This window comes from Cherax quadricarinatus, chromosome 41 (genome assembly GCF_038502225.1).
Source record: "Cherax quadricarinatus isolate ZL_2023a chromosome 41, ASM3850222v1, whole genome shotgun sequence".
Classification (NCBI taxonomy): Eukaryota; Metazoa; Arthropoda; class Malacostraca; order Decapoda; family Parastacidae; genus Cherax; species Cherax quadricarinatus.
In genome coordinates, this window is record NC_091332.1 from 10,124,337 (window position 1) to 10,134,066 (window position 9,730).

The 9,730-nt window shown below is 40.2% G+C and overlaps 1 protein-coding gene across 1 annotated transcript in view; it reads right to left on the reverse strand.

Moving 5' to 3' along the window:
- LOC128695815 (organic cation transporter 1) overlaps positions 1-9,730 on the reverse strand; it is a 28,976-nt gene that overhangs the window by 8,730 nt on the left and 10,516 nt on the right. The window lies entirely within an intron of this gene.

Below are 9,730 nucleotides of genomic sequence, written 5' to 3' on the forward strand. Positions count from 1 at the left end.
ATTTCTCCAAAAAAAAAGGTAAATTAAGACATACGCAACCCAAATCTAATTGAAATCGTTCATTACTGCAAGTTTAAAGATAACCAGATGATGCATTTTCCAGTTACTTCACAGAATCCAACAAAATTTGTACCTAAACAGCCTAAAGCCAAAAAATGTTCCATCCATATCATACTGTGTATCGGCCATTAAAGACTGATGCCATTCACAATTGTCCTATTTTAATCAGACCAAAGGGGTCTTATAACGCCTGGGGAATGGGAGACATTCAGATTCGATCAAAGGGAAAAATAAGTCCAGTTCCTTGGATCAAAAGCCCCTCACCAGCATCAAGCATAATAATGCAATGAACATTAAAATGGTATAAAATACCGACAGGTTGTTAGGTAAGACACATATGCAACAGTTAGGTATCTTTATTATGAAACGTTTCGCCTACACAGTAGGCTTCTTCAGTCAAGTACAGAAAAGTTGATAGAAGCAGAAGATACTTGAAGACGATGTAATCAGTCCATCACCCTTAAAGTTTTGAGGTGGTCAGTCCCTCAGTCTGGAGAAGAGCATTGTTCCATAGTATGAAACAATATGGAGATGAAGTGACAGAATGGAGCTTTTTATAGCGCCAAGAGGTGAGACGTAGGCCACTAGGAGAGGTAAGAACTCAGATGTTGAGAGGTCAGGTCCCTCTCAAATCCAGCCGCTCTCACTAGTGGAAGTTGTCGAAGTTGATTGCAGGTCTGTACCAAGCTACCCTTGTGTTGCAGTGTCTGACAGATTGAACATTAAAATGGTATAAAATACCGACAGGTTGTTAGGTAAGACACATATGCAACAGTTAGGTATCTTTATTATGAAACGTTTCGCCTACACAGTAGGCTTCTTCAGTCAAGTACAAAACTGAAGAAGTACAAGACTGAAGAAGCCTACTGTGTAGGCGAAACGTTTCATAATAAAGATACCTAACTGTTGCATATGTGTCTTACCTAACAACATAATAATGCAATAATGTAAAATAATACTCAACCATTTCGAGACTAAAAGTGGCAAAATGGCATCCACACATTCCATTAAATATACCAACCTTCTAATGACCCTTAAGGGTTTAGCGCTTAGTTATGATGCCGATCGAATGAGGATTTCTCGAGCAATTTTATGAGATAATAAAATGTTGCTGAGAATGTTCCGTAAAATATAAAAATCTTTCCTCGTTTAAACTTAAAAACGCTATAAAAAACTCAAATTTAGATTGTTTTTCCATTCTCTTTTCTCATATTCTATTTAAAATTCTCTACAATCCTTTAAGAAAAAATATTTATTTTTGATATTTAAAAATACAGTTTGATAAAATTGGCAAAAACGAGCAAATTAGTACTCACACGTCCCAAAATTTATACAAATACTTCCAATAAAAACACAACCAGCATTTCAGGTTTGAAGCTGATCAGAAGAGGCATTCTTTAGTTTTTACATGGGAAACAATCTTCTTAAGAAAACTGGCAGATTTACATAGGTCAGAGTAAAAATCTGTATTTTAATAATAATAATAGATGGGTCATCACGAGGTTAAGACCCATGCCAGGACTCCGGTTATGGCGAACATTAAACAACTGTATTTTAATAGTATTATATACTTAATGGTTATAATCATAACCATGATTTTTAAAGAGGTGGACCAGTAAGCCAGCGGAAGGCCTCGGTCAGATGACTTCAAGCTGTGGGTCATCATATGACTAAGACCCGCGTCAGGAAACACTTGTCTTGTTTTCTGACAAGCATTATACCTACCTGTATTTTAATAAAGCACACCAACACACCAATAGTGAATGTTTGAAGGCGATCAGAAAAGACATTCTCCAGTAATTGATTCGATTCCAACGAAGTCAGGTTTTTAACAATTTCAGTAAAATATCAAAATTGCACCACCTGGGACTAAACTTACAGATCCACCTGCGGGGGTACCTAATATAAGCTTAGTTACTATAAAGCTCAAGCACGTTTTCTTTTTATCTCGAAAAATATGTATTAAGTCACAATACCTTGGCTAGAATAAATAATCCGCACTTACGAGAGGAAGGAACCTTATGATGTTTCTGCTCGTCTTGAACCACTCTCAAGTCACAACTTAAAATGTACATATTAACGTGGGAGTATTACCAGGTTGCTATTTATATTCTGTTCACTGTTAGTAATTAAATACCTGGTTATCTGTACTTTCTACAATCTTACATATCAAACACTTGACTTATCAAATACCTTCAGAGGTTACGATTAAACATTTACGTAGTATAGGCAACACTAAGACAATTCTTCCACTCCATTTACGTTCGGACCATTTCCAGGACTAGTCATGCAGCACAGCTGAGCTGGTCATGCAACACAGCTGAGCTGGTCATGTAACACAGCTGAGGTGGCCATGCAGCACAGCTGAGGTGGTCATGCAGCACAGCTGAGGTGGTCATGCAGCACAGCTGAGGTGGTCATGCAGCACAGCTGAGGTGGTCATACAGCACAGCTGATGTGGTCATGCAGCACAGCTGAGGTGGCCATGCAGCACAGCTGAGGTGGTCATGCAGCACAGCTGAGGTGGTCATGCAACACAGCTGAGGTGGTCATGCAACACAGCTGAGGTGGTCATGTAACACAGCTGATCTGGTCATGCAACAACCTCACGTTCCTACATTTATTGGTCCACACCACAAGTCCGCCGACCCACATGCCACAAACTGTCACGGCTCACATTATAAGCAACGTTTCCTATTACTTTAGTCAAAATAGTATTACAAAACATAATATAACTCAATTTTCTAATGCAAAAGTCATTCAACACTCATTGCCTGCGAAGTCTTTAATGTGAATTATTCCTAGGTGCCGTGTAACTTTTACAGGATATATATATATATATATATATATATATATATATATATATATATATATATATATATATATATATATATATATATATTCTTTCAACAAACCGGCCGTATCCCACCAAGGCAGGGTGGCCCCAGAAAGAAAAACAAAAGTTTCTCTTTTCAAATTTAGTAATTTATACAGGAGAAGGGGTTACTAGCCCCTTGCTCCCGGCATTTTAGACGCCTCTTACAACACGCATGGCTTACGGAGGAAGAATTCTGTTCCAATTCCCCATGGAGATAAGAGGAAATAAACAAGAACTAGAAAGAAAATAGAAGAAAACCCAGAGGGGTTTGTATATATACGCTTGTACATGTATGTGTAGTGTGACCTAAGTGTAAGTAGAAGTAGCAAGACGTACCTGAAATCTTGCATGTTTACGAGACAGAAAAAAGACACCAGCAATCCTGCCATCATGTAAAACAATTACAGGTTTCCGTTTTACACTTACTTGGCAGGACGGTAGTACCTCCCTGGGCGGTTGTTGTCTACCAACCTGCTACCTATAATATATATATTGGAAGATGTTAAGTGAATCTATAGGAGCCTTTGAACCAAGTGAGAGAGTAATTGTGGTAGGGGACCTGAATGCTAAAGTAGGAGAAACTTTTAGAGAGGGTGTGGTAGGTAAGTTTGGGGTGCCAGGTGTAAATGATAATGGGAGCCCTTTGATTGAACTTTGTATAGAAAGGGGTTTAGTTATAGGTAATACATATTTTAAGAAAAAGAGGATAAATAAGTATACAAGATATGATGTAGGGCGAAATGACAGTAGTTTGTTGGATTATGTATTGGTAGATAAAAGACTGTTGAGTAGACTTCAGGATGTACATGTTTATAGAGGGGCCACAGATATATCAGATCACTTTCTAGTTGTAGCTACATTGAGAGTAAAAGGTAGATGGGATACAAGGAGAATAGAAGCATCAGGGAAGAGAGAGGTGAAGGTTTATAAACTAAAAGAGGAGGCAGTTAGGGTAAGATATAAACAGCTATTGGAGGATAGATGGGCTAATGAGAGCATAGGCAATGGGGTCGAAGAGGTATGGGGTAGGTTTAAAAATGTAGTGTTAGAGTGTTCAGCAGAAGTTTGTGGTTACAGGAAAGTGGGTGCGGGAGGGAAGAGGAGCGACTGGTGGAATGATGATGTGAAGAGGGAGAAAAAGTTAGCATATGAGAAGTTTTTACAAAGTAGAAGTGATGCAAGGAGGGAAGAGTATATGGAGAAAAAGAGAGAGGTTAAGAGAGTGGTGAAGCAATGTAAAAAGAGAGCAAATGAGAGAGTGAGTGAGATGTTATCAACAAATTTTGTTGAAAATAAGAAAAAGTTTTGGAGTGAGATTAACAAGTTAAGAAAGCCTAGAGAACAAATGGATTTGTCAGTTAAAAATAGGAGAGGAGAGTTATTAAATGGAGAGTTAGAGGTATTGGGAAGATGGAGGGAATATTTTGAGGAATTGTTAAATGTTGATGAAGATAGGGAAGCTGTGATTTCGTGTATAGGGCAAGGAGGAACAACATCTTGTAGGAGTGAGGAAGAGCCAGTTGTGAGTGTGAGGAAAGTTCGTGAGGCAGTAGGTAAAATGAAAGGGGGTAAGGCAGCCGGGACTGATGGGATAAAGATAGAAATGTTAAAAGCAGGTGGGGATATAGTTTTGGAGTGGTTGGTGCAATTATTTAATAAATGTATGGAAGAGGGTAAGGTACCTAGGGATTGGCAGAGAGCATGCATAGTTCCTTTGTATAAAGGCAAAGGGGATAAAAGAGAGTGCAAAAATTATAGGGGGATAAGTCTGTTGAGTATACCTGGCAAAGTGTATGGTAGAGTTATTATTGAAAGAATTAAGAGTAAGACGGAGAATAGGATAGCAGATGAACAAGGAGGCTTTAGGAAAGGTAGGGGGTGTGTGGACCAGGTGTTTACAGTGAAACATATAAGTGAACAGTATTTAGATAAGGCTAAAGAGGTCTTTGTGGCATTTATGGATTTGGAAAAGGCGTATGACAGGGTGGATAGGGGGGCAATGTGGCAGATGTTGTAGGTGTATGGTGTAGGAGGTAGGTTACTGAAAGCAGTGAAGAGTTTTTACGAGGATAGTGAGGCTCAAGTTAGAGTATGTAGGAAAGAGGGAAATTATTTCCCAGTAAAAGTAGGCCTTAGACAAGGATGTGTGATGTCACCGTGGTTGTTTAATGTATTTATAGATGGGGTTGTAAGAGAAGTAAATGCGAAGGTCTTGGCAAGAGGCGTGGAGTTAAAAGATAAAGAATCACACAAAGTGGGAGTTGTCACAGTTGTTCTTTGCTGATGACACTGTGCTCTTGGGAGATTCTGAAGAGAAGTTGCAGAGATTGGTGGATGAATTTGGTAGGGTGTGCAAAAGAAGAAAATTGAAAGTGAATACAGGAAAGAGTAAGGTTATGAGGATAACAAAAAGATTAGGTGATGAAAGATTGGATATCAGATTGGAGGGAGAGAGTATGGAGGAGGTGAATGTATTCAGATATTTGGGAGTGGACGTGTCAGCGGATGGGTCTATGAAAGATGAGGTGAATCATAGAATTGATGAGGGGAAAAGGGTGAGTGGTGCACTTAGGAGTCTGTGGAGACAAAGAACTTTGTCCTTGGAGGCAAAGAGGGGAATGTATGAGAGTATAGTTTTACCAACGCTCTTATATGGGTGTGAAGCATGGGTGATGAATGTTGCAGCGAGGAGAAGGCTGGAGGCAGTGGAGATGTCATGTCTGAGAGCAATGTGTGGTGTGAATATAATGCAGAGAATTCGTAGTTTGGAAGTTAGGAAGAGGTGCGGGATTACCAAAACTGTTGTCCAGAGGGCTGAGGAAGGGTTGTTGAGGTGGTTCGGACATGTGGAGAGAATGGAGCGAAAAAGAATAACTTCAAGAGTGTATCAGTCTGTAGTGGAAGGAAGGCGGGGTAGGGGTCGGCCTAGGAAAGGTTGGAGGGAGGGGGTAAAGGAGGTTTCGTGTGCGAGGGGCTTGGACTTCCAGCAGGCATGTGTGAGCGTGTTTGATAGGAGTAAATGGAGACAAATGGTTTTTAATACTTGACGTGCTGTTGGAGTGTGAGCAAAGTAACATTTATGAAGGGGTTCAGGGAAACCGGCAGGCCGGACTTGAGTCCTGGAGATGGGAAGTACAGTGCCTACACTCTGAAGGAGGGGTGTTAATGTTGCAGTTTAAAAACTGTAGTGTAAAACACCCTTCTGGCAAGACAGTGATGGAGTGAATGATGGTGAAAGTTTTTCTTTTTCGGGCCACCCTGCCTTGGTGGGAATCAGCCAGTGTGATAATAAAAAAAATAATATATATATATGTTGTGTCCACCGTTATCGATGACAGGTTTCTAGTGTTACGATAGGTTTCAAGAGTGGGGAACTGGTGGTGGAGGGTGGAGGGAACAGCTGCGTCCCATCAAGACAGGAAGGAGACAGATAACCTAAGTGGCAGAATTCAGTGATGCTCATAATTGTGACAAGTGGTGCATGTTAGAGCAGCATGAGTGAGGGACCTCACCTATGTTGCAGCAGCGTTGTGAGGGCCTCACCTCTGTTGCAGCATTAGGGGCCTCACCTCTGTTGCAGCATGAGTGAGGGGCCTCACCTCTGTTGCAGCATGAGTGAGGGGCCTCACCTCTGTTGCAGCATGAGTGACGGGCCTCAACTCTGTTTCAGCATGTTTGTGTTATTCGGATTATTAACATTCAGGACAACGCAAGAAAGTCACTCGGTCTGGCTTACTTCCATTAGGGTCCTTCGATCCTCTTCCCCAGGGTGCTACCCACAACAATCTGCTGACACTGAGGTACTTATTTACTACTAGATAAAAAGAGTCCACAGGTTTAATGAAACATGTCCAACGTTTCCACTCGTGCTAGGATGGAACCCAGGTCTTCAGATGTGAGCTGAAGGAAGTAATACTATTAAAACACAAATAACCCGCACACAGAAGAGAGGAGCTTACGACGACGTTTCGGTCCTATGTGCGGGTTATTTGTGTATTGTTCCAGTCACGGTATTGTGCCTTTTGTTATTTACTACTATTAAAACTACGCTTTTGCATAGAGTAAACGATCTAAGCCAGCTCTTATCATAAATATTAGTTAATTTAGGTTTGGTTTGGTTAGGTTAGGTTGCTTGAAATAAATTATCTTATACGTATTAACATAAAGTTAACCACCAAAGAACAAAATTACGTAACAGGAAGGAAAGATCTGACAGCAAGAGGGTAAATGGGGTTTAAAGTCTATTAAGTACACGAGGGTCATTAAGGCTGCAACGTCATCTGTTCACCCTAAAATAAGGATTAAAGTAAACTGAATATATATAAACTCTGAGAGATATACATCTCTCGGTGTATACATGTGTGGATCACGAAAGACAATGCAGTTACTAAAGTTGTGTGAAATAGGATCGTTGTGTGCGGTGTGAGGAAAGGCTGTTCAGTAACCCTCGAGATACCAGAGTTCTGCAGTTCAGCCTTATGGATACCGTCGCGTTTTTGCTATGATTCAATACCGTGAAAAATTGTGGTAATGCTAAAATATAAATATTAACTAGTCCTGTGTAACTAGTTAATGGTCCAAATCGGGCCGAAACGTCGTCATAAAGTTTCATTCTTCTATGTGCGAGTTATTTGTGTAAATACTAAATATGAACGTTGGTTTTATGGTATATTGATTCCCTGTCTATTTCGATAGGCTTTATATTATACCCAATACACTAAAGTTATGTTGTCAGGGCCCTTAAACACACAACACACCACCCCAGGCCTCCATCATCCTGGCTGGAGAGTATTTGTCTGACATTTGTGACACGAACAAAGTGTTCAGAGGTGATATATTGCTGAGGTGTTAACATTGTGATCTGGAACTTAAGTAGCAAAAGAAAATGACAAAAGAGTAAACCAGACAAGTGTGAGACTGAAGAATTGTGTGATGGATGACAAGTTCAGGAAATGGTGACTACCGCAACAAGAATGAGTAATGTTGAAATGTATTGAAATTAGCGATTATTTGCACAAAAAATGAGAAATCAGTGGCATACATTATGTGATACTAGAAATTAGTTAACCAACACATAACAGCATATACACCAAAAGGTGTATGCCTCGGTGTATACACTTGAGGTTACTTTAGACCCATTTTAAGGGAGTGAAGTATTTTTAACTGGTGGAGAGCAGATTACGTGCCGCCTTGATGACCCTCGTGTGGTCGATAGGCTTTAAACCCCTTTAACCAGCCTAACCAGTGCAGTAATTATTATTAAGAGGATCGACGCTGTGTCCACTTACCTCAAGGGAGATTCCTGGGTACCGGTGAGGGGCTTTTGATCCAAGGAATTAGACCTGTCCTTCCCTTCCTTGGATCTATCCTAATTTCCTCCATTTTTGCAGGTGTATAACCCATACAGGTTTAGCACTTCTCCTTTAATAATAATAATTAATTTGTCCAATGCAAACTCAGTAAAGCCTATTGTATTAGAGAGGGAATGAAAGTATAACTAGGATCAGAGGAAACAACTTACTTTATGAATAAATAATTATCATGCAACACCTGGGGAATAGGTAATAATGTACTATCCAATGAAAAGGAGGGTGGGTTCAGTTCTCTGAATCAAGAGTCCACTCATTAGCATCAAATCACCTCTCCCCTCCAATGAAGGGTCATGAATAAACATAGAACAAGCCTCCAAAACACACCACACTTCAGTGAATACATTACGAGGTGAAATAAATATCGTCGTTGAAAGTCCATTGTGTTTAAAAAAATTACACGAAAAAAAAAACAGTTTTTGAATTTGCAGTTCTAATCAAATCTCGCACGTATTAGGGACGTGAAAATCGACAGTGAATGATTCCAGAACAGTGGAATGTTCGACAGTAAAAAAAAGTGGCAAATTAATTAAAGTGAAATCAGCACTAAGGTGTTCTGTAATGCCATGGATGTTGATAACATGAATAGCGAATAGCATTTAAACCAGCACTCGTGTTAACATTCTGGATGTAATACTCACACAAGTTAACAATGGTGATAACAGAGCATTGAAAGGGCGAAGCAGTGAATGAGTGAAATGTTCGAAATAAAAGAGAAATATTATTAGTTATTAACCATGGAATAAATTACTAGTGATGCACCAGGAAGTCAAGCTTACTAGTGATGAACCACGAAGTAAATATTACAAGTAAACATTACCAGCCAGGGAGGTGACAGCAAGGGAGCAACAACGAAACAAATGTCTCGCCACTGCTCTGGTAAGTCAACTGATTTACTTTTTATATACATAGCGGGAGGTACTAAACCCACAAGGGGTCATACAGCTTGATTCAGTATAAAGGTAGCTAGGAGTCGTTCCCTACCACAGAAAGAGAATTAATAGTAGTAGCAGTAGTAGTATTGCTATTGTTATATGTTTTACACAGCACCCAAAGTGGGGTGAAATAAGTAAACGGAGTAAGGTGGTGTAGGATGATAGAGGCTGGAAACATAATGATGGAGCCTGGGGACAGTATGATGAAGCTTAGGGGCAGGATGATGAAGCCTGGGGACAGGATGATCGAGCCTAGAGAGATGATAGAGATGGGACAGTATGTGGAAGGCTTGGGACAGGATGAGGGAACCTAGAGACAGGATGATGGGGACTAGAAACGGGATGATGAAGCCTGAGGACAAGATGATGGAGTCTGGGGACAGGATGATGGAGACTACAAACGGAATGATGAAGCCTGAGGACAGGATGAAGGAACCCAGAGGCAATCATAAAACCTGGATCTGATCCCGAGACTTAAATAAGCAAAT